Source organism: Haemorhous mexicanus, chromosome 2 (assembly GCF_027477595.1).
Source record: "Haemorhous mexicanus isolate bHaeMex1 chromosome 2, bHaeMex1.pri, whole genome shotgun sequence".
NCBI classification, from domain to species: Eukaryota; Metazoa; Chordata; class Aves; order Passeriformes; family Fringillidae; genus Haemorhous; species Haemorhous mexicanus.
Window position 1 is genome coordinate 52,302,665 of NC_082342.1, and position 24,680 is coordinate 52,327,344.

The window sequence follows — 24,680 nt, forward strand, 5'->3', positions numbered from 1 at the left end:
ACAGAAGACTGTGAACTAGACATACTGAGATGTTGTCCATAATGGTTTATGCTCACCTAGAACAGCTCTGCTTCTGTGCCTCAAGTCCTAACAGATCCTGCCCCATGTTCCTGTCCCTTCCTTTACACCAGAACTGGCAGTCATCTGATGCTAATACAAAATTATATAGAGACTTCAAGCCAGCCAGTTTTTGTTCTCATTCACCCAGAAGGTGTGGAGAGGACTGAAACGCCACCAACTTCTATCAGATTAATCATGATACCTGTTTCTCAGGTAGTGGTAAAAGTGTCCCTGGCTCTCAGTGCCACTCTGCCCTGTGGTCACAGAGTGATGTCAAGCAACAGCTGGTGACAGTGTCTTCATCTGCTCATTTGTTTTCCACCCAAATAATAATCTGGAGCCAGAGCCTTCCCCTGGCTCCTGCATGGCCAGCCAGCAAGGCTCTGCTACCAGGGAAGTCCCTTCTCCTTCAGTGCAACCTCTGTTCTGCTACAGGGGTAACCTGCGGTAGTGGTGGCCTGGCTGTCAAGAACAGAGCTGGCATGAGCAGTTGTCTCTTTCCCCTCCTGACTCAGAGGGTGTATGGCCAGAGACTGCCCTTGCACCCCCATGCAGCAGCAAGCAGGAACCACAGCAGGAGAGAGCCAGGACCGACTGACCTGAGCAGTATTTCCCAGCTAAATCACATGAGAGTTTTCCTCTCCCTAGCCCATTACTAACATGGCAAAAATCAGTGGGAAAATGCCTGGGCCTTAAATATACGATGAGCCTTTCCCCACCCATTACCACCTAACTGATAAGCTGCTCCAGGCTGTCTTGTTTATGTTTATGAGTCTTTAATACCTCATAGCATTTGCATTTGCCTTGAAGCTACAGGCAGCTATGTGCTGTAGCGTGCTGAATTTTCCTGCTGTAAGTACAAACAGATGTTTGAAGATCTGCTTTGAAGCAAACCTATGCCCTCTACATTCTCTCCCAAGACTCCTCAGGAACAGTATGCATCACTATATTCAGAGGAAAGCCTCAAAGGGCAGTGAGAGAGGAGACACAGGAATAGTTAGCAGTGGAACAGGAACACAGTCACATATCTATTGTATAAATCCTTCACAGCTTCGGATATCAGTGTGCATTAAAAAATTTGCAGGGCCTCATTCCTATAAACCAGCTGCTGCTGTATGCACATCTTTTAGGCTTGCCTAGCCTAAGGACAGACTCACTAGCCAGATCCTTGTTGCCCTCAAGAGCTATTTCCTGCAGCCTAAATAATTTCCCTGATACCAAAAATCTCAGGGTGAGCAGAAGTAGTAAAACCCGAGCAGTGTGCACAGATGGCTCTTGCTCACTTCCACTGCTTCTGCCAGCTGCTCTTAGGTGTGGAAAAGCTTCAGGAGGCGGACTCAAGTGACATTAAGTAATTTGACTCTCTCTCAAAAACTCAATTTAGAGTCAAAACCTATGAGATACCCCATGATACTTCATGTTGCATGCAAAATAATGGGGAAGCTTAAACAGCTTCTGCCTCAGGCAGCTCCCAGTTTATGTCAGAAAACAACAGAAAGCCTGAGAGGGAAAGGTAAGATGGCAGTGGTAAAAGCAGCCAAGATTGTGTGGTGATTGCCGTGTGGGAGGTTGCAGCCAGGACTCTCAAATGACTCAAACCAATGTGGTATGGTTTTGGTTTTATTTCTTCTTTTCTCACATTTTGGGGGAGAAGAGGGTGTGTCTGAAAGTTCAGATGCTAGCTTGGAACTTGAGTAATCTAACATTCAGGTATCTGCCTTGCCAGTGACTCCCTTGTGTATGCTGGTCCCATCCTTCTGCCTTTTGCCCCTCATTTTCCAAGGAAGAATGTGTTTCCATACCCCTGAGGTGTGTGAGATTAATACCTGTGAGGAATCTAGCTACAGTATGAGAGAGAGTCATATCAGGCCCTGAAGTGGTTTGGTCTGCATTACCTTTTTACTATAGGCAATGGACAGCAAAGGGGATCTTCAGAGCACTCTGTGTAGCTGACTTTCAAATGCAAAGCAATCTTTGACCTTAGCTTCACAGGGAGCTGATATTGTGCTGTAAATCTCTCTAATTCCCTCTGCAGAATGCTTTTTCTTAATTCTGCTTCATTTCATACCTCTCACATTTCTTGCTTAAACAAGAAAACTATTCATATCCTTATTTATAGAATTCTTTTTCATTTCCTAGTAACCACTCTTTTGTCTTGCCTAGTTCCATTTTATCTGATGCAGATTTTCCTCCCTTCCTCCTCCTCCTCATCCATGATCTTAGGGGATCCCAAAAGGACCTATCTGGGAGCCTGGAAGCTGCCTGCTGTACCCCTCCTTACCCAGCACCCCTGAAGTGGCCTGAGTGGAGAAAAGAGGCCATTCTGGGGGGACAGATGACTGCAGGGCCTTTCCCTGAGGATTACACTGGGTACATCAGTACTGTAGTTAACAAATCTTGTCAGAGGTAGTGGTTCCTGCAAGTCATGTACAGCAGATCTCCTTTAAGCAGCAATGAAATTTGTGTTGTTTTTGTTTGACATCTGCAACCTCAGGGGAAAGAAAGTGAGACCCTTGCCTTGTGTTTGCAGCTGAAAACTTATTAAGGACAGAAAAGAAGATGCACCTCTAGTTTTTTAATCTTCCGCATGTACAAACAGGGTTTTTTCAGTGTAAATTGAGAGGTGTAAAGCTCTGTGGGAGTGATCTCCTTCTAGGAATTTATTTCATGTCGCTGTGAGGGGCTCAGCAAGATAGGATGGGAAAAAAAAGAACGTGGCCCAAATCTCTAGATAACTGAAAAAGTGAAAGCGCCCAGTGAACGAATCCTCACATGAAATCTCCTATTTCTCAAAAAGAAAGGAAACCTTTCCCAGGGATCTGACACCTACTTGTTCTAGACTACAGCCAAGTGACACTAGGAAGTATGACCTCCCCAATCATAAGTCAAAACAAATAAATATTCTTGGGGTTTGCCTTTTTTTTGCTCAGTGCCAGTTTTTCTGTGCCCAGCATGAGTCTTATAATAAATTCTCCACAAACATGAGGCCAGGGAGGCAGCTCCCTGGCCCTGTCCCCTCCACAGTGGCTGACAAAACACAGAAGAGCTCAGACAGCCAATGACCCCACATCCCAGCAGGTTGGCACTCCATTTTTGACCTTGCTAGTTCTCAGTGCAGGGCTTGTCTTTGAAGGAGGGACTGTGTCCAGTTCCCTTTTAGAAAGGGCAGTTTTTTTAATTGTTCTTGTTTGAAAGAAAACATTGTGTTGGGGAGCAGTGAAAACAGAGAGCTGAATGCAGTCTGATGTGTGCTGTGGTGATGTGCTGAAGCTGGGCCATGGGTCCAGGAAGTTTTGCTCAATTCTGCACTGTGTGGTGGTAAGCTGCTCTCTACATTATTTTTCCTTTATCCTGGAGCTTCCTCCCAGGACCCTGCCAGTAACTTGATCTTGCTTTGATAAACCATCATGCAGACACGATGTGAAACTGTAGTCCTAATGACCTGTGTTATTTAAAAATCAAATGACACTTTCTCAAGAGAAAGTTCTTTAGTTCCAATGTTTTCCTAAGATAACTATACCAAGGCAGCATATTACCCTCCCCTGTAGTTTCATTTATTGCTCACTTTGTCTAAACTCCTGCATGCCATAGCACTGCATTATTTTGTCATGTTCCACCCCATCATTTCAAAATAGCTTCCCTGTTTGTTTAAAAGTACAGCAAAAGATTTAAAGACTTGAGGAAAGTGATGCCATATACTTTGTGTAATGATGTACAGCCTGCCAGCTCAATTTCACTGCCTTGTAGCACCAAATTTTGAAACTTTTTGCCTCTTCATCTCCCCTGTCTTCTGAGCTAGCAAGAGATAAACAGGAAAAAGGAGAGACACCTTCTGTTTGATATTGTCTGACTCTCAAGTCAGTTCAGGCTCTGATATTAATAACTTCCTGTTTTGCTGTAAGTCTTCTGATAAGTGAAAAGCCTCCATGCATGTTGACTTTTCATCCTGAACATAGGCAACTACATGACTGGTGTATTCCCAGCCCCTGGGCTACAAATTCCAGTTTGATGCTTACTTCCAGGCCAGAATTTTAGAGTTGGAATCCAAATCACTGAAAATTTAGATGCCTAAATGCACAGTTAGTTGCCAAAATACAAATGACCTGACTTGCTGACCCTGTAAGTGTCTTGGGACTTGAGAGGGCAGAATCTATACAAATCAGACCAATTTTATTTACAAACTCAAGTAAGGATCCTAATCTGAAATGCTGGACTATTGTTCATTGCTCAGGATGTGCTCAGAAGCTAGAAACAGAAAAGAGGATCTGCAAAATAATGTGGAGAAAGGTGCATTTGTGTAATATCACTTGTGCAAGATGCTTGTGAAATGTAGTATACGCTGTATTGTGTATTTTTCCACACATGCTTAAAATAGTAAGGCCTTTTCTTTTCCAATGATCTGTAGCAGGTTGAGCCTGGCTGGGTGCCAGGTGCCCACTAAGCTAATGGGACAGGGGAGACAATAAGATGGAGAGCAACCAGCAGGTGAAATAAGGCAGTTTTATTACAGTGAAAGAAAAGAAATAAGAGAGAACCTTTGCGTGCATAAGCGAAGGGAAAACTCAGTCTCTACTTCCCATCAGCAAGCAATGTTCAGACACCTCTGGGGAGCAGTGCTTCAGCATGGGTAATGGTTCCCTTCTATCAGTCCACAGGCCAGTTTGTAAGGGTGTTTGACTGCTCAGGAGTAAAGTCCCAGGCAATGGGAGATGATAACTGCCCTAGGAATCTGCTCAAATCCCTCCATGCACCTTTCCGCCCAGGAACTGGAAGCCTCAGGGCACATTTTAATAGCTCCTCACCTAAAGGTTTTTTCTCCTTTTCTAGAATGATGAAAAATTCCATGAATTCCATAGAATAACAGCGGTATTGGCTAATAATATTAACAGTATCAGACAGCTTATAAGGATTGGCAACAACCATGAAAGTCTGCAGTAAAAAAATCTTCCACATTCAACATACAATCTTTGTTTAGAACAAAAACAACTAAACTAAACAGAAAGAAAAGGAAAAAAAGTTGCCCACACGAGATCCAAAAATAACATCATCACAATACAGAACAAAAATGGAGAAACTACACAAAATCCACTCATAGACCCTTCACTACAATTCCTTCATTACACTGCAAATTCCCCACTATCATTCTACTTCATAACACGGTTTATTAATTGTTTTGCCCAATATTTCTCTCAATTAATATCCTTATCTCAAAGTCCTTGTTAGTGCCTGCATTCTCCACCAAAATCTGTTGTGGTTTGACAGTGCCAAACACCAGGCACCCACAAAAGCCGTTCACTCATTCTCCTCTGCCACAGCTGCAGAAGAGAGAAAAGTTTAATGAAGGGTTCATGAGTTCAGATAAGGACCAGGAGAAAACACTCCAAGGGCAAAACAGACAACTTGGAAGTGCAAAGTGAGTTTATTACTAACATAGTCAGAGGAGGATAATGAGAAGTAAAAATAATCCCTCAAAACACCTTTTCTTCCCCAACCCCCTCCCTGCTTTCCACTGACAGCTCAGGGAAACAGGGCATGGGGGTTTGATCAGTTAATCACCCGAGATTTTCTTCCACTGCTCAGGGAGAGGAGTCCATTCCCTGCTATGCCATGGGGTCCCTTCCCATGGGAGACAGTTTCCATGAACTTCTCCAGTGTGCTTCCAATCTCATGAGTAGCAGTTCTCCCAAAACACTGCTGCACTGTGAGCCCCTACCATGGGCACAAGTACTCCCAAAACTGCTGCGGTGTGGGTCACACTTCCACGGGGTGCAGCCCTCCAAGGACAGGCTGGTCCAGCCTGGAAGCAGGAGCCTGCTCTCTCCACTGGGTCTCCCACTGGACCTCCTCCAGGCATCTACCCCCTCCAGCATGGGCACCTCCCCAACGGGCTGCGGGTGGATCTCTGCATCCCCCATGGAATCCCAAGGGCTACAGAGGAACAGCTGCCTCACCACGCCCTCCTTACAGCTTGCAGAGGAATCTCGGCTCTGGCACCTGAAGTACCTCCTCGCCTCCTTCTCCCCTGACCATGGTGTCTCCATGTTGTTTCCCTCACACATTCTCACCTCCCCCTCTTCTCTAGCTGGAATTAACACTGTGCACACACCTCACTTTGTTTTGATTTTCTTCTTAAATCTGTTATCACAGAGGCATTACCAACCTTCCTAATTGGCCCAGGCTTGGCCAGTGGCATGTCCATCTTCAGAGCCATCAGCCATTGGCTCTGCTGGACATGGTGGAAGCTTTCAGCAGCTTCTCACAGAAGCCACGTCTGTGGCCCCCCTGCTACCAAAAACCAGGCCATGCAAAACCGGCACACTATGAGTTATTCAAATAACTTTCTTTGTGAATTGAACTATTTCCTGTGGATAATGCATTGTTTTGCTACCTGCTGCAGAGGTAGAGTCCCCCTGAATGCCTAATGCCTGTGTACTGCTGCTCTGCATGACTGGGAATAGTCTCCTGATCACAGTGTGAGACAGGAAAGCTTGGACTTAGCAGTTCTGTGAGATTTACAAATCATAACAGCTAATCAAGACTTAAAACAGCTCTGGACTGAAAAGGCTAGCAAGTGGTCCAGCTGTGAGTTAATTCATTAGTTGCAGTAAATATCACTGGAAGAGCTTGTCAAAAGGAAATGTGAAGCAGCTGAAAAGAATCGTCCTTAAAGTGAATGTCAGAGGCTTTTGCAGCTGTCATCCAGTGGACTGGAGACTCTGGGCATTGGAGAGAAAATGAGGGTGAAAGACATAAAAATTTGAGTACAGAGGATAAAGTACCAGTTCCCACTGAGTGATTATAAAGGAAGCAATCTCACCACTACAGGGACCTAATTAGAGACTGAATCTCACAACCATCACAGCACTCTGAGAAACCCAAACCAGCGAACACAGCCCGCTCTGGAGCAGCAGCAGGAGGAGGCTCTGCTGCCTCAGCAGCATGGTGGAATATCACGTTTGTGTAGCTGGGGGCATTTCCAGCGTCCTTGTGTCCTGCTCAGCGATCACTTGGATCCAGAGGAGCCACATCATTTTCCTGCCTGCCAGCACAGCGTTGTCCTGGTCCTACAGAAGGCAACAATAGGCTTCCACTGCCACACACCTGAACATCCCAGAGGAAAGGCACCAGGACCCTTTTCCCCAAGCAAATATAAGAGTTAATTGTCAACATTAACAAGACACATTTTTGCATTTCTATGACTGATCTGATAAATCACCACTTTTCTTGCTCTCCTAAAAGTGCAGATCGATGTGAGTCCTCAGGCCTCCCTGGAGATACCAGTGCTGTCAGTCAGAGGTTGCATGTATGGTTCATTCAAGTCTTGGTGCAGGGCTCAGCTCCGCCTCACTCCAGCTGTTGCCCATCTGAGACACTGTCACCCTTCCCTCCATCTTTGTGGAAGTGTGGGAACACTGGCTTTAGTCTTTGGCAGCAATGCCCACTCCTGCTCTAGCTGCTCCCTCCTACCTCTGATTATCACCTAATCATTGGTATGCCAAGCAGGGAATTCTCTGAGTTGGGTCTTTTCTTTGTCTGATGATTATTTCTAAGCAGCAACAAGTTTTTACTGGATTTTATTCATGATTGGGTCATTCTGGGTGCTGGTCCTTGGCACTTCTCTCCTGGTGCCAGGAAGGACTGTGCCTGCAGGAGCCATGCTCTGGGGTGAGCAGCAGGTTTAGCAAGAAGGAATTCTTGTACCTGGTATTGCCATAAAAGGCACTTTTAATGTAACCCTGGGAGAGTTGCAGGAATGTCTACCATTATCACTGCTACTACTGGCAATGACATTTTTCTCTAGCAGGATTTTCCAGGCATAGGGAAGGAAGCCTTCTGAGACAACTTGGGCAGCTCAGGGAAGAGAAGGGATAACTGCTCAGGATGCACAGATGTATCATGCTTGGGGGCAGTGGTTTATGGGTCTCTTCTGAAGCTGGTAGGAGATAGGTTACCTGCCCAGAGAGAGCTCAGCTGACATCTGACAAGGACATTTTCATAGCCAAGATAAACAGATGCCTTTTGTTTTGTTCCAGGGAAAGCAAATCACTAGCCTGAGGTCAGGCTAGCCTATATCTTTACTATATGAAACAAGCCTAAACCATTTCATTTGAGGTTGTTATTTATTTGAGTAAATATGAAACATTTCTAGCATTTATTTTCCATTTTTGGCCATCACGTGCTGCTGTTTTCACTCCTATGTATATGTTTTCTTCTCTAACACTTCAGATCTCCTCTCTTGTAGTATTTTAAATCCTTATTTGACTGATGCTGAAGGTGGAGAGTATTAGTTACCTTCCATTAGTTACCTTCCACTCTGGCCCCAATGACTCCTTTGCTTGACAAGCTGATTACTTTGTCAAGGTGAATGTTAAGTCTGTCTGGAGTATCTCTGTGTGTCTTTTGCAAGATTGCAGTTGCAAGCTGGTTTCTTATTGGGCATGCAGTTTCTCCAGACACAGAATACCTTTGAGGGGATATTTTCCCCCCAATTTTTCTCCTGAGAGTGATGTTGCTGCAGTTTATACCAATAAGATTTAGATAGCTGTATCTCTGAATTTGACAAGCTAGTGGATGGCAAGCAAAGCCAACCGATGAAATTCCATTGATAAAGAAAATTCTCATCCTAGCAACTACCCAGAAAAGTCCACAAGTAGAGATTAGGAGTTAATAACAACTGCACCAAGTCTGCCAAAGCTGCTGGGGATGTGACCAACAGGCACTTCTGTGGAGCCAAAGAATCACTGCAGTGCCTGCTCCCTGCTGCCCTTCATCAGCAAGTTTGGAAGAGCACATTCTCAAGAGTGCGATGAGGCTGATGAGCTCCCCAAAGTACCAGTTACAGGCAGTAGGGATCAGTCAGGAGCCTTTGTGACAGCTTTGCAAAAAAAGCTTAACATTGTGTAGACTCATTAAAGTAGGAAAGAAATTTCCTGTCAATTGTCACTGGGGTTGGTGTCTCAGATTGCCACTCACACGGGAGTCCATAGCCCCACTCCACAGAGCCACTGCACAATGCAGGATCCAGGAGTATCTCTGCTTGCCAAAGTGGCTGTAGGCAGGACCAAACTTTGCCATGCACGAGGCACCCAGGCCTCCTTCAAATAGTCATATCCTGCATGATCCCTAAAAGAGGCCAGAGAGCAACTGCAGCAGGGAAGCTGTGGCATAAGTAGTGCCTTCAGATTGTCCACTGGATATAGCTGAGACACAATAGCAAAACTCAAGTAAATGAAATGCATTTCTTAGCAGTTCCTGAGAGTGAACAGGTTGTGTTGTTTGTGAGCTGCAAGGCACATCAGGTGAAGTGGGTCTTCCACAGAGAAATTGCTGCCTCTGGCCCCAAAATATCATTGTAAGAAGGTAAGAAAAACATCCAAATTTTTCTTAATTCTTTCTAGATGGTACGTTATGAGCAACTGGCAGTCAGACCACTATAGATATTCAGAATTCAGGAAACATTACTAAGCAACACAAAGAACAGAAAACAGCGTGTATTTTCTGAGGAGATTGGGGAAAAAGTCCTGTGCCACTGAATGCTTTGGGAGAATAAGTCCTAATAGCTACAGTAGCCAAATGTCACCTGGGACCAGCATGTGAACAATTCTTTTGTGATATTATTTGGCAAATGTCTCGACATCTTGAGCTCATTGCAGAATAGGAAAGAATAAGTTGGCCAGTGTTGTTTTCTGGTGGTACAGGAACATTAATTTCTCTAACCCTGTGTGGTGTATCTGACCATACCTGAGGGGGCAGGTCAAAGGTAAGCAATGTGTAGACGTGGTTCTCAAAGGCACCTCTTTCCAGTGAATGTGAACCTCATTTACTGCTAGGAATAAATTTCTTCCTGGCATATTGTGAAAGAAATAGTAAAATAAACAAAAGCATGGTATACTTTGTGAGAGGAGGCAAGCATTTGTAAGGGGTACCTTTGTAAGATGAACCTCAGGGCTACCACTGCGCACAGGCAAACCAGCTCTGGGTGCCATGTGAGCACTGAAGGCAAACGCTGGGCCGCTCTTTTCCCAAGCAGATGCTGTCCTGGGACTTCTCCTCACGGCAGGAAGGAGAAAAAGCAGCTTTTACCATCCAAGTGCATGACATTCCTGCTCCTCCTGGGTGGAAAAGAGAGGGACCTCTTCTCCCCCTCTGCCTGCGAGGGAAGCACTGACTGTTGCAGTGAGGGGCAGGAAGCTGTCTCGGGGCAGACCTTGCCCTCCGCAGGGACCTGCACCCCGGCCATTCCCTGCCCTAGACCGGTATGCTGGGATGCCCTGGCCTGCCCCTCCCACGCTCCCCCTCTACTCTCTAGCTCCGAGCTCTGCCACTTTCTGTCCTCGGAAAGGCAGAGGTGGGGGAGCAGGCTCCCGGCAGCTCCAGAGGAGCAGAGGGTCTCCATCGGAGGTATCTCCTAGTAGGAGGTGAAGAAGGCACCTCTGCCGTAAGGGCTGCAGGCAGGAGCAGTCACCAGCCTCCCCTGCAGCCGGCAGTGCTCTGCCTTTTCTCGTTGTTTATTATCTGACGTCTGTTTTCGTGTGTTTCCCTGCAGGCCAGGAGCCAGGAGGGCTGGCGCTCGGGACACCTCCTCCTGGTGGGCTGCCAAGGACGGTGGCAGTGTCCTCCAGCCCAGGGCGGTGGCCCGGGCACACGGCATCCGTCCCTGCTGCTCGCCCGACCCTCCCCTCGAGACCTACTTCTGCTGGGAGAGGCAAGGTAACCTCGTCACTGAAAATAGCTGGGACGGCGGCCAGCGGAGATTAATGGCTTCATTAACGTCCCCAGTTTATTTATAGGCTTAAAAATGCCTTGGACCTGCAAACTGAACACAGTTGCTCCGTGTAAGGCAAGGGAATCACAGGTCTCCTGCTTCTGCCTTTCCCCTTCCTGCTATTTCATTCTGATTGCTGGGACTGTAAAATCTCTGGAGCAGGCGCTGTTTCTTATTGTGAAACTACTTTGTAAACCTTCCTAACTGAAGGGACATACACTTTTTTTCTTTCTTTTTTTTTTTTTTTTTTTTTTTATTTTCAAGAATGATGTATTTGTCTGTTCTCCTTCCTCTACCAGCTTTTTGTGTGCACACTGTGTCCTGTGGCCCTCTTGGAGAAAATTCTCTTTTTGATGAATTCCTGAGGCAAAGGCTGAACAGCCATCACAGGAATTAGTGATTTCCCACCTTGGGTTGTAAACTGTGAGCTCCGTGGGAGGAAGACTGAGATTCTCATAGCTGTGGAGAGCATGGAGAGCACTTAGGACATGTAGGGCCCTAGTGAGAAATGCAGATGTAATTAGTAGTGATTGTGGAGGTCTTCCAACAAAAGCCAGCAGAGCTAGCCCAGCACCCAGGTCCTCCAGGAGCCTCATGGGACTGGTGAGAAAAGAAAAAAAACACCCCAAGTGTGCTGGCCCCAGAAGAGGAGTTTTTGGCTTGTGGCCTGTGGCCATACTGCCCAGCCTGTTTCCCAGTGGTCAGTGAAAGGTAAGTGAGAAAGGAGACTTGTTTTCAGCAAGCGCAAATCCAAGGGATAGGCTGTTTGACTGGGAGATAGATGGCTCCATGGGTAGGAGAAAAAAGTAAAAATGCCTGTCCTCACACCCACAAGCATGGGTCATCAGCGTGGCAGCTCATGGAAGTGAGGTTGTTTCAGAGGGCAGCCACCCTTCACTTCACTGTTGTTTTTTTTTGTTGCATCAATCTGAGATAAACTCCTGCGTCAGTCTTCCCTTGGCCCTCCTTTTCTAGGGATGAAATAAAGAACCAGCAGAGAACCACTCAAACCTCTGTTTTCTTAATTTTCCTTCTGGGCAACGACAATACTTCAGGGCAGAGTGAATAAGCCCAAAATGGTAGGAGGGTTTCTGTGCCACTAGAGGTGAAGCCACAACCCTGGGATGCCCTCACCCTGCCAGCAACCCGTGTTTTTGGGGCATCTTTGGGCCTTGCTTTCCCCTTCCTCTCTTTCCCACTTGGGTTCTTGGCTCCATATCTCCTCCATCCCATCTTGGCCAGGCCCAGCTCTCCTGGGATGGGGCTATGATGAGAATGGGAATGCCTGCTCACATCTCACTTTCCACATCTGTTAAATGGGACCATGACACTCTAACTTTATATGGAAGTGTTCCAAGTTGGATGGGGCTTGGAGCAATCTGGTCTAGTGGAAGGTGTCCCTGCTCATGGCAGGAGAGTTGGAACTGGATGGTCTTTAAAGCTCCTCCCAACCCAAACCATTCTGTGATTTTCTTCAGTCCATGGAAGGGCAAAAGCAGACATGCAATTCTTCAGCCATCCCAAGATGATAACTGGGAGAGTATTTCTATGCCTGATATACATGAGAAAAGACAAGTCATATGCAGCACCTGAGACAAAGGCAGGAAGGGGGGAAAGAGTAATGTTTAACTGTACTCTATTTATTCTAGGAAAGAGACATATTTTATGTTGTTGTGTCTCATCTAAATTCCTGAACATCTGACCAGACAAGTCAGTGCAACTTTCTCACTAGACAGATGTCAGACTCGGGTAGTGAGTCTTGTGACAAGAGACCATCTGCATCTCAAACTGATTACCTGCTTTGAAAAGTGAATATAAAAAGTAGAGGTTTTGGGGTTTTTTTAAACAAGATGGCTAAACTTCATTTCAGCTCTGGGACACCTATCCCTGAATGCTGGTGCTACCCAGCTTCTGTGACATTACTCACCCCTAATAGAAAAAGCAAGAGCTGGGTTGGGTTTTTTTTCCTGTTTCACTGGTCTACACCCAGTTGTAACCATATTTAACCTTCCTTTTTCTAGCTGCCAACACTGGGTGGCACTAAGTAACTCCTTCTGACATTTTACAAAATTGACTCTAAAACCTTGAATCACACTGATTTGGCTCCACTCTGTCTTGACAGCAAATGGTTTTGTTTGAGAAACTTTGGATCATATGGTTGTTGCATAGAAACATCTGACTTGCATGGCATATTTTGTACTTCCCTGGTTTGTTAGGTTGTTAAAACTCTTATGAAACTCTGGCCTTTCAGCCTGGTAAAGGTTCAATGTGCTGTTGGACTTGAAAGCCAAATTTCCTGTATTGAGTCGAGAATTTATGGAATACTTGAATAGATACACCTGAATATCCAATCTGTGCTTTATGACAGAGGTTTAAATAAGTCTCACTGAAAGGCTGAGGTTGAAAGGCACCTCTGGAGATCACCCAGGCCAAGTCCTCTACTTGAGCAAGGTCAGCCAAAGCAGGGTTAACTAGGTGGTCCCCAAAGAGTTCCAGGATCCTGTTGCCAGCCCCAGAGTTTCCTTGTGAGTCTGTCACCAGAGCCTGGACACTGCCATGTCTGCTGGCCAGCTACACTCTGTAAAAGTCCTGCTAAAATAAATCAGCTTTAAAAGAAGCACCCCTACAAACACGTGGCTGTCACCCCCACTGGCTGTGCCCACCCTACAAGCACCCCAGCCACCAGCCTGTCATGGCACCAGTGGACTCTGGGAGATGCTGGTGCATATGGTGATGGAGGTGGCAAAAAATCAGGGCTCACTGCCATGTCCTGGTAACAAACATTACCATTGTTGTGCATGTACCTGTCCCTAAGAAGGTGTTTACATTCTAACAGACAGCAGATGGCATAACCTGATGGGCTCATAAAGATGTGTGTCCTGAAAGGAGGACACAGAAATGCCACTTATGGTAGCTAAAAATGCTCAGTATGGAAATTAAGTGAGCAAGTCATGACAGACTCACCATGGCCATTCTGACAGCAGTGCGAGAGGTGCAGCTGAGGAAGAAGCTGCCCAGAGTGAGAGATGGTAACTGCTGAAGGTCCTTAATGTCTCCAAGCAGAAGAGCAGGCAGAGGGTGAGACCATCTGGTGGCTACATCAGAGCCAGGGCAGCAAGGATCTTACATGAAGCAGTACCTGCAGTACCCCTTCCCTCTCCTGTGGCAGTGGGAAGGGGGTACAAGTAGAGCCGATGATGTCTGAAGAACAGCTTACCCACTGAAAAGCACAGTTTTTGATTGACTGAAGCTATCTGCCAATTGGTGTGCAACCATTCATCAGAATTAGCCCCAAAAATTAGAAACATAAAAATGGCTTGCTTTGTTGGTTTGAGGTTCTTTTTACTTTTTTTTTTTTTTTTTTTTTTTTTAAGCTGATCTCAAAAGGAAACCTCAGCTGGAGCAAGGATTTACCCAACATGCTGTGTCTTCAGAGTGTGGCCAAACCACAGGACAGCCTGCAACGGGGCTCTCCTAATCCTCCTGCTCAGGGTAGAATTATTTACACAGTTTATTGGACCAGATAGAGCAGGAATACCAGCAGGACTAAACTGCCTGCCCCAGAGAGCAGGCCTGGGATCTGGTAGGTAGTGGACAAGAACAGTTGTTTCAGAGTAGCATTGGCTGCTGAGAGCCAGCCAACAAAAAGGAGGCTGAATTTGACAGCACAGCATGGCACTTGACTCCAGCTTAGCTTGGCCCTGTGTGTTGGGCCTATGGACCTAAGAGCAAACCAAAGTATTTTTGTAAGTTTGGTGGGTTTTTATCCCAGCATAAAATGCCCAGGAAGATGATGCTATAGCTCACCAGTGCTGAATTACATAGGGTGTGTAGCATGGCCTGGATTGAGGCATGAGAGCATTCATAATAGCTGGAAGATGGAAAGGCTGGTGGGACCACACTGGAGGAACATCCTGAGGGAAATGAGGCAGAGCTCGTTCATGTGGCTCTTGCAAGTTGTCCCAGGAGTATCCATGCCCAGAGCAGCACTGCTTGGTGGCCGGAGGGAGCTGCTTGTCCTGGTCCAGAGGACAGCATAGGCATGTGCTGACCAACACCACGGGAACAGTCAAGGATGAGGACCCAGAGTCAGCTGGGGAGCTGTGTCTGATGTTGTAGACACATCTGACAGGCATAGCTACATCGCCAGCAAAGAAGAGATGGACTCCAGCCCTGGATTTGTGCTCATTGTCTGCTGGGCTCTCTGCTAACTCTGGGCCTTTGGTGTGGATCACTCCAAGGAGCAGTTGCCAAGGTGAATGTTCTCCTTGGGAAGCAAGCTCTAGGCACAGTGCCTGCAAGCCCAGGGGTGCCACTCTGCCCTGGGCTTTATGCTGAGCAGTATAGGCACAGCAAGGCACAGCCAGTCTCCTGCCTCTTTGTGCTCCATCTCCATGTGCCTCCGGTGCTGCCTGGCACACTGGGTGTGATATTGCTTCCAGGAAAGCTTTTTTAAAATATTTTCCATATGAGAAACAGAAGGGATTTGAACTTGCATCCTGTGTGCTCTGAGGCTGTGTTGTAGGCAGTGGATTGCAGTGGGTGATAGCTTCTCTTCATAGGCCTTGTGGCTGAGGACAAAGTTTCCTTGGGACTCTCCCTTTTCATTCCCGTGAGGGGTTTGGGGTTGACCTGTATCATGCTTTTTTAGCCTTTAGTTTGATTGCCAAACAGAAAATCAACTATTGGAAGATCTGCCTTGTCAAATAGACAAAGGCCCCAAGAGGCAGAAGCTTTTTGGAAAGAGGCCTTGGCTTTGCAGGGATCATGAGGATTTAGGCAGAATTCAGGCAGAGGATAAACCCCACTATCCAAGAGGATAACTTGAGGAAAGGGAGTTGCACAGGATTTTTCCACTGCTGTAGGAACCTTTGCTGTAATTCAGCTCGTGTTGATTAACCCTGGATGCTGGATTCTTAAAACGTGATTAGTGAGATCACCCTGGAAATAGAAACAGATGTGCCATCTGTTACGCAGTGTATGGGGCTTAGAGGGAGGTTTTGCTGAAGCACTGAAAGAAAGGAGGAGATCCCAACACTGAAATGAGACGTCACTCCTGTCACCTTCCTGTTTACCTCCCCAGCAGCTAAACGCCCCTGTGAACATGTGAGGTGAACTGGTGGGATTCGCTGTCAGTGGACAGGAGCTGTAGTTCTGGCCATTAATTGGTTGAGAGATGAGCTATGGTGGCATCTCAGCCTTCAGGGGAAGACATGGTATAGGATTTGGTGTCAGAGACACTCTCCAAACACCTGGAATCCCGAAGTGGGAAGTCTGGGCTTCAGTCTGAACTTGTGCGGGTGCTGCCGCAGAGCACCTTTCCTCTCAGTGAAATGTAAACTGGAGGTAGTTTTTTTAATACTTCTATGGAGTATCCCTGCCCCAAAATGCTCTCCCTTCATCATGTACTGACTCACTGCAGGTCTCAAGGATTATCAGAAGCACTAAGCAGCTCTGAGACAGCAATTGCAATTATGCCTCTACAGCTGTGATTGTCCACAGCCGTGCTTTCTGTCTTCCTCCAGAGCAACAGAGGATTTTAAGGAATGGTGCAAGGCTGAAGAAGGCAATACATCCATATGTGCTTTCCTAAATCTAATCTGGCATCCTTCTGGCTGCCATAGCCTCTGGAGAGCAAAGTGCACATTTGTGCTGCTCACAGCACTGCTGCCTGATAACCAATATCTGCTCTAATAGGGGAAGCACTGCAGCACCTGGGGAGAACGGGAGCGGGTTCCCTTTGATCTGCAGGGCACCTCTCTCAGCACAGCTGCACAGCCAGGTAGAAAACTGTCAGGATTCTTGTTTTCTGCTTCCTTTTTCTCAGACTAAATCTCAAGTCTCATACTCAAAAAGACCCTCTGGCAGGCCTCCATGTAAAAATATAACAATATCACTGCTATTTATTATTCATACATACTGTCTATTATTCATATTCAGGAGCAGAGAAGGGCAACTGCTTTATGACCATGCAATAAAACAGGTCACTGCTCCCCATGTGCTTTGAAGCCCAGGACATGATCCAGTGGGGATAGAAAATGGGACTCCAGGCACATAAAAGGGATTGCTACAGTGGATCCCGTGGCAGAGACCAGACCTAAATACACAACACACCTACAAAGCACAGGTACAGCTCCACACTGGAAAAGGAGCCCAGCATCCAGCTGCCTCCCTCAAGCAGAGGTGTTGCAAGGGAGGCTGAGCACTGCTTCACCAATACCTTTGGGGATCTGCTGAATGTGGAGCCTGCTGGCATTGCATTGGTTTTACCTGGGTAAATCTAGCTGCCCCTTAAAACAAATTACTTAAGTGCCCTCCTGTTGCTCCTCTTGCCCCACCTCTACCCAGTATTACCTGCCCTTGTCTCTGGAGTCTCCACTGGGACCAAGGTGGGGCAGGTGATATGCCATAAGGAGGAGGGTGACCAGATGGATTCAGCATGCAGTTGTTCTTTACATTTCCAGAATGTCATCTCAACCCCCACCAACACCCCCAGCTCCAGCATTTCATGGCCATCCCCATGGCTTGCTCCCCAGGATGCTGGGAGTTTGGAATTTGGAATTCAGGAGGGTAGAGGGGACAGCCTGGAGAAGATAACTTACCTTCTGGAGGTAGGGCACATCTAGAGGCAGGTAGAAACTTCAAGAGCTGAGTCACCATCTCCTCCCAACACCACCTGTATGGTGAGGAGCCTGAGTAGACTCCACCAGTTCCATTCACTCCAACAGGAATCTGGGGACACAAAAATGTGTGGTGAGCAAGAAGGGATCGGGTTTGCTCTCTGGTTCCCTATAGAGGCATTTTAACCTCACAGGGATTTAGGGGACAGGCAAGCACAGCACAGGGAGAAAGCAGGATGCTGTGGAAGCCTGTGGAGCCAGCAACCCCATCTCTTTTTCCCCCCAGCAGTGGCAGCAGCCCTCTGCCTCCCATCCCAAATGGAGCTGCCCCCCAGCAAGCCCAGCTGTCCTCAAGGATGACACGGCTCTTCCGGGCTTTCACTTGTTCATGCAGGGCTGATCCAAAAAAAATGTTGGCAGAAGATGTTACAGACCTTTCAAAATCCCTCTTCATACTCCAGCACTTCCTGCTCTCCATCCTCAGACAGGAATCACAGAGGTCTGGACCTTGTTCCCCAGCCCTGGAGCCCCGGCAAGCAGAAGCCGGTGCCCAGCAGCAAGTCCTCCCAATTACTCCTTCTAAAAACACTTTCACCAAAGAGTTAAGACTACCAAATGTCCTCTCTGAGCACCTGTACCATGCACAAGGATCACACACCCACTGCCCAGGGAGAGGATGGGGTCCAGACTCCTCCTGGAAGCCCTAATGGGTGAGGGGAGAAGGGATGTTATCAGGAAGGGCAATGGTTATCCTTGGAAAAAAGTCACATAATATAAATCTTTTTGTCCCTCTAAAGCCATGGAAACAAAAAGACATTGTTACTCTCTATTTCCATGGAGCTTTCATCAGAAAAATGGAAAGCATGTTTAAAAAATAGGAAGAAGGATGTGGGGAGCCTTACCAAAGGTGTCTGAAATCTCTGAGCACGCCTGCCTGGCTGTGTTAGTGCTGCTGGACCCTGCGCCGTGGAGCTCAGCGATGCTCAGGGGACAAAGCAGTGCACCCACAAGGGGTTTTTTCCCAGTCAGCCTTCACACAGCTGGAGCAAGGACACAGGAGGAAGTGCTGGTGGTCCTGAATGTTTTGTTTGAGCAGCTGAAAGGAGAGATGTTTTCTCCCACAGTTTATTGGAAAAGCAGAGTAGTGTGGCTGCCAACACAGCGACAAGGTCCCCACTCGGTGGTGAAGGCCTGAGCTCAAGGGCGAGCTGGAGCACACTCTGACAGGGCAGCCCAGCCTCCCCCGGGACAGACACCACTCAGTGCTGGACCTACAACCACCCACAACCATCCTCACACTGCCCCTTGGGCCTGCCTGCCCTAATAACTCAGTCATAACTCCCCTCTCCACACACCCAAGCCTAACCACACATTTTTCCCAAGTGTTTAGCAAATGTAACCTCTGTGTTTTATACCTTTCACTCATTGATCAAGCTGATGTGTTTCTCTTTTGGACAAATAGTCATTACATCTGAAAGTTTATGGCTTGGCTTTGAAGTTAATGTTCTCTGAGATGAAGGAGAAAGTTCACACTTCTTCTATTGCTTCCAGCCCTTCTGGCTGCAGACCAGATAAGAGAGTGATGCCTTCAATTTACAAGTGATGACTATTTTTTCAGGCAGAAAAGCTGAAAGACTTCTTAATGTAATAATGGCTCGAATATTGCTATAGTGCTCAGCAAAATGCTAGAAAAGGAGGGAAGTGAGTCCATGAAACATATGGACACCTCAGACTGGTTATTTCTCTATTTACAGTCTCATTTTCATCTGAGGCTGCATTTCCCTTCCTCCGCTCTTGCTGTTGCAGCCACTCTGACTTTGTTTGTCCACAAGCTGTCATTTTCTGCCAGCAACCTTCCTGTGTGGAAGAACAGCCTTCACAGCCAAAAAGTTTTCTCCTGCTTAACATTAAGAGGTCTCTCCCTCTGATTCTCCTTGAATGGGTAAAGAAAATGCAGTTTTACAGCACACTCCATTAACAGCCAAGACTGAGTGTTTAAATTGGAGGGTGTTAAGGCATCCAGTTCCTTCACACTTATTTGGAAATTGCAGCCTTGGTGTGACCTTTTCAAGCCTCCTACTTCTCCTCCTTCCTACTGCAGCATCAGCTCCTCCAGCCTTCACTGGGAGAAAGATTTTAGAAGCTTTTAGGAGCAACCTGCGCAGAATGCCTAGAGCACAAATGTCACTATCTGCAAGCTGCAGGGACAGTAAGCAAGGGACTTTGGAGAGGGATTGGGTTTCCCAGAGATCCATCAAGACAGCTTTGGGAAGTCTCTAAAGATGGCAGAGCCACCACTTGAGTAGAGGTGCCTGTGCTTGCCCACGTCCTGCTCCTCTGCCCACCATATCCCTCTAGGCTTCTTCACTCAGATGTGACTTTTCCATTTGACCCCCCCAGTCATAGGACTTGACAAAAAAAGAGATGCCAGGAAAACCTATGTGCACCTCTCAGCTGGGGCTATCTGAGCTGTGAAATGTAGCTCTGACAAGAACTCCTGCAGAGCATGCACAGTATGGCCAGTATTTTGATACTGCTAATGAGTAGATGCTTGTATAAATAAAATACCCTCTGATATGTGATTTACAAAACATCAAGATTTTCAGTAATTTAGGATTGAATTACACCCTGTTGTAGCACATAAGGGGAAGGATTAGGGCACTGCAGCTCACAGCTGGACAGCTAAACCCACTTTTCCTGTTCAATTGTCTGCCTTCTATCTGTTTCTCTTTAATATTCAGCTGAAATTCAGCTGAAAGGCATCAGCCATGCTCAGATCAGTAAGGTACCACTGGATGAATGCTTGTGCTCTTTGTAAAGTGAAATTTGGCACCTGACTGGAGGGACCACAAGCTCCCCAGGAAATCCTGGATGCCTCCCTATTGTTGGGTGGGGTGCTGCTGAGAATTGGCAGCCGAGCAGCACAAGGCTCACAAGCCTCCCTGGCACAGCCACAACAACTGGTCAGAAAATCCCTCCCAGGAGGTGACGAAAAACCCCAGGGTGCCACCAGCATCCCCCACACCAGCCAACAGAGCCCCTCCAACACTACAGACCTGCAGCATCCTTTGCTACATGCAGTAGTTCTCTTTTGTTGACATCTGTGCTGCTCATTTATTTGCCTCTGTCAGCATGACCAAGTGATGGGATGGGCTCTGCAGGATTTCTGTTGATCCTCCTCCGTGTCTTGGCATTGGGATCTGGCTCACTGACCACTCAAGAAACTTCCCTTTCCTTTATTTCACTCCATTTTATCCTTTGATGTAATGCTAAATAAAATCTACTTATTGTTAACCACACCTCACAACAGCAGTGGTTATGTTTGTTGCTGGTTTAGTTTCCAAGTAATTTAAATAAACAACTGAGCCATGAGGAGAAACTACAAAACATCCTTTTCCCCTGGACATCATGACATGGCAGGCCATTAATATTTCTTTAGCACAGCAAACTTTGAGGCTTGAAATACATACCTTGGTTTGTCAAATGGGATAATTATTAACATTTTCAACTATCCAGCTAATGAGTTCCTGTGTTGCAGTGAATGTGGTGTTGTATGGTGTTTCTCACACTAATTTCTTGGGAAATCTGGGTCTGTAATTTGGTGCAGTCCTCACAGCAGGAATGTGTTTCATCTTCTAAGGTGACGTCAGCCACTCTTGTCCTGGCATTAAAAGTCAGCCAGTGTCCTTCCAGCTTTCCCAGGCAATCAGCAGCCAGAAAAATCACTGTTGTTCTTGGGAACACCAGTGTTAGGAAGTGTGAAGGTGGTTGTCCTGCTTCTGGTGTCAGGGCTACCCTCTGGGAACCAGCCCCAGTGCAACACCCCCTCTATTTCAGTGAATGCCCAATCTTTCCTCCAGGAGCACCTACAAGTGTTTGGCAGTGTCACACTGGGGACACGATGGATAGATCTCCCCCCAGGAGAACTTGGGGGTTGGAAGTCACTTTAGGGTCTTTGATGCTTTTCTCTCCTTCCCCTGGGGAAGGCAGGGCCAGTGGGAGGGGGGCTGGGTACCAGCGGCACTGGAGCATCCCTGGGGCTACCAGGGACACCAGGACATCCGTGCCGTGGCCCTGCTCTGTTTTTATGGTGCTGCCTGCTCACTTCCATTTTCAGAGGGTGGCATGGCTGAAAGTGAAGCCGTGCACCCCTTGGGGGAGACATTCTGGACAACACCAGCCTGTTCCCCAACTCCACCGCAGAGCAATATTGTTTCACCACAAAAAAATCTCACTGGCCAACACACAGCAGGTCTGGAGCAGCCCCTGAGAAGCACCAGGCTCTGCATCCCATTAGGGCTGCCTGGAGGAAGCTGGACAGGATTTTTATTAAATCAAGCTCAGTCAATGCTTAAAGAAGGGCTTTTTTGAATTACGAGCTGAACCTCATGTTTGGTGCCCTGCCAAGCTCAGGATAGTGCGAGGAAGAAAAGGAGATGTATTTTTGGACTCCATGTCTGCTAACAGGCTGTTAGATAAAATTAAAGAGGCTGTTTGTAAAGAATCCACTGGTGCTGGAGCAGATGTGGAGGCCCGAGTTTATGACAAGATATATTTCTGGTGTTGGCATGAACAATCAATTCCATTCAGGACTATCCTCATGCTGTAATGATTTGTTGGTTTGGGGTTGATTTCTTTTTTATTTATTTCATTATTTTAACTGAAACTGGCACAATGCCCTCATTACTTGTGATAAACTTGTTTGTTTACTTATGTCGTGGTAACCGGAGAGCTGGACTCAGGCTCTGCTTCCTTGGATGCTGGTTGTTTCCCACCAGAGCACTTGGAGCTGTCTGACACTGGCACTGTGCTTTAAATATACACTGCCTTCCTCAGCCTTGCAGGCAGCAAGGGCATCGCTCTGCTTTTACAAGAGAAATCAAGAGCACAAGTGGAGGCACATTGTCATTAATTATGTATGGTTTGGGTTTTTCCTGCCTTGCTGCTCCTTTTGGACCCTACACTGAGTCCTGACTTCCTTATGGCACAGATAAAAACTTGAAAGAGAGAAGCCCAACACGATTGCTGTGATCTAAATCTACAGCAGGGCATTGCATATGGAAGGCATAAGATTTGATGGTAAATTTTTGTTTGACATTATAGTAGAAGTTAAGGGAAAAGGTGTCACCCTTGGCCTAGGGTTTCATAAGTGCCACAGGCAGATGGGCTCTTTAAACCTTCCCCTCCTCTTCTAAAAGGAGAAACTCACAATCTGGACTCAAGCAAACCTTAAAGTCATAAAATTCCAGGTTCCAATAAATCTTTGTTTTACAAAAACACATCGAGCATATATCAAAACAGAAACTGTAAAAGGAATTAAACATGTGTGTGTCACATACTCTGCTGGATGCTCCTTAATAGTTTTGCAGGATCAGTGGAATAACGAGGTGCAGTTTTGCTCTGTGAAGTTTTGGCACCTCCCTGCAGCGCTGTTGGGCTGCCCAGGGCGCCCACCCGGAATGCGAGCAAGCACCAGGGGAAGGGATGGCAGCTCCACTCCCACATCCTCTCCCTTCTTTCCCAGTGCAGACAAGCTGGGCTGTCGCTGTATCCCCACCGGCCCTGGGCATCACACCATCTTCCCTTTGGGGGCCCAGCAAAGTGGGGACTTGTTCCTCCAGCCCCAGCGAGTGGCAAGGTCATGGCAAACAACAGTGCTGTAAGTCAAAGGGAGGGAAAAGTAAAATGATATCTGGGATTTGCCTGTCTGTTCCTGTAAAGTGGAAGAGCAAAGCAAAAATGAAAGGAACTGGGATCACACTGCAGAGACACAGACTTTAACAAGCTCCTTTTCAGGGCTTTAAAAGATTACGCATGTGACGTAATCTTGACATTTCCTGGCTGACTGGTGATTTCCTAGGATCAAATACTCGGAATGCTGGGGACTTGTCACCACCTCGTGCAGCTCCTATTACTTGCAGCACCCCGGGGGACACAAAAGGAGTGAGGCACAGGGTTCTGGGTCAGGGAGCAGGACCTGCACCCCCCTCCCTGTGCTCCCTCTCACCCTGGCTGGGTGAGACATGGAGCACACACCTTCCCTTTTAGAAATTCCCCTTAACTTTGAGGGTTGAGGTTTAAGGCTCCTGGCCACGGGTCCTGCACCCAGAAGCCTTGGCAGAGAGACTAAAGCCTGCGAGAACCCTGGCAGGGACAGACCCTCAGACCTTGTGACAATATAGAACCTATTTCTTTCAATCTGTTGCAGAATGACAATTTTATAAAATTCCAAGTGACTTGCTGGAGTAGTCAAAACCAAGACCAAAAGCCAGCAAAGCCCTATAAATTTTGGGAATCTTCTTATCATGAAGATTCATCAAGTTTCTGCTGGTAGTGTGCTGAAACCTGAAAGTTATGGGGAAAGAGAAAACAAATGCAGCAAAACATTTATTAGCATTTTGTCTAGCATTGGAACAGGCTTCCCAGGGAAGTGGTAGAGCGGCCAAACCTGGAGGCTGCAACCAGAGCAGGGACCAAGGAGGGCACAGCGGCAAACCCCCATCCTGACTTGAGATCCTCTCACCTCTGCTGTAGTAGGTAGAAGGAAAAAAACCACAAACTCTTCCCAGATTTTTTTTTTTATCTGGATTTCCAAAGAGTGTCTAAATTTGGGTTGCTCAGGAGCTCTCTATTATTAATTACCCTAAAACAGGTACAACCAAAGGCAAACAAAGAAGCACCTGTCTGGGAAGCACTCATACCATGACCAAAGACTCCAGGCAGCTCTTTCCCACCAGGGAACCACTGGCAAATCAAGTCAGCTGGAGGCTGCAGGTCAGGTGGGAGCTGCAGGGGTCACCCTTCTGCTCCTGACCCAGCAGGTTCTGGCTGGCAGTGCCTTTTGCTGTGTGTAAACAGGGAAGCTGCAGCTGAGAGGTTAATGCAATCCCCCTCCTAAAAAGTCTTTAGAAAGGGCATTTAAAAGAGTATCACCAACTAGTTTAGTGCAGCACCAGCTTGGCTTTAGTAGTTATTTTAAAAAAAATAATATTAAAAGGAATATATATTTTGTTATGATTTCCATGCAAATAGTGTAAATAATTGATAGAGGATGTTGCAACCCTTCCAGCACAGCCCTGCACAGCAGAAAGAGAAAGTGAAACAAAGTGCAAGCTGGAAAGCCCCCAGGAGGGCAGGGAGACAAGGCCAGGAGGAACCTTTGGCAGGGCTCCTGCCGGCCCAGCGCCTGCCCCAGGCTCCCAGTCCCAGGCAAAGTCTGGGCAGAAGGTTACAGC

At 46.9% G+C, this 24,680-nt stretch overlaps 1 long non-coding RNA gene across 2 annotated transcripts in view; it reads left to right on the top strand.

The window, feature by feature from the left end:
- LOC132323521 (uncharacterized) overlaps nucleotides 1–24,680 on the top strand; it is a 79,057-nt gene that overhangs the window by 46,505 nt on the left and 7,872 nt on the right. The window contains exons 3-4 of one of the 2 annotated variants that reach the window (XR_009485361.1): nucleotides 10,607–10,770; nucleotides 12,304–13,157. This is a non-coding gene — a long non-coding RNA (uncharacterized LOC132323521). Of the gene's footprint in view, nucleotides 1–10,606; nucleotides 10,771–12,303; nucleotides 13,158–24,680 lie in introns of those variants that run through there. The other variant, XR_009485360.1, reaches the window with a different exon arrangement.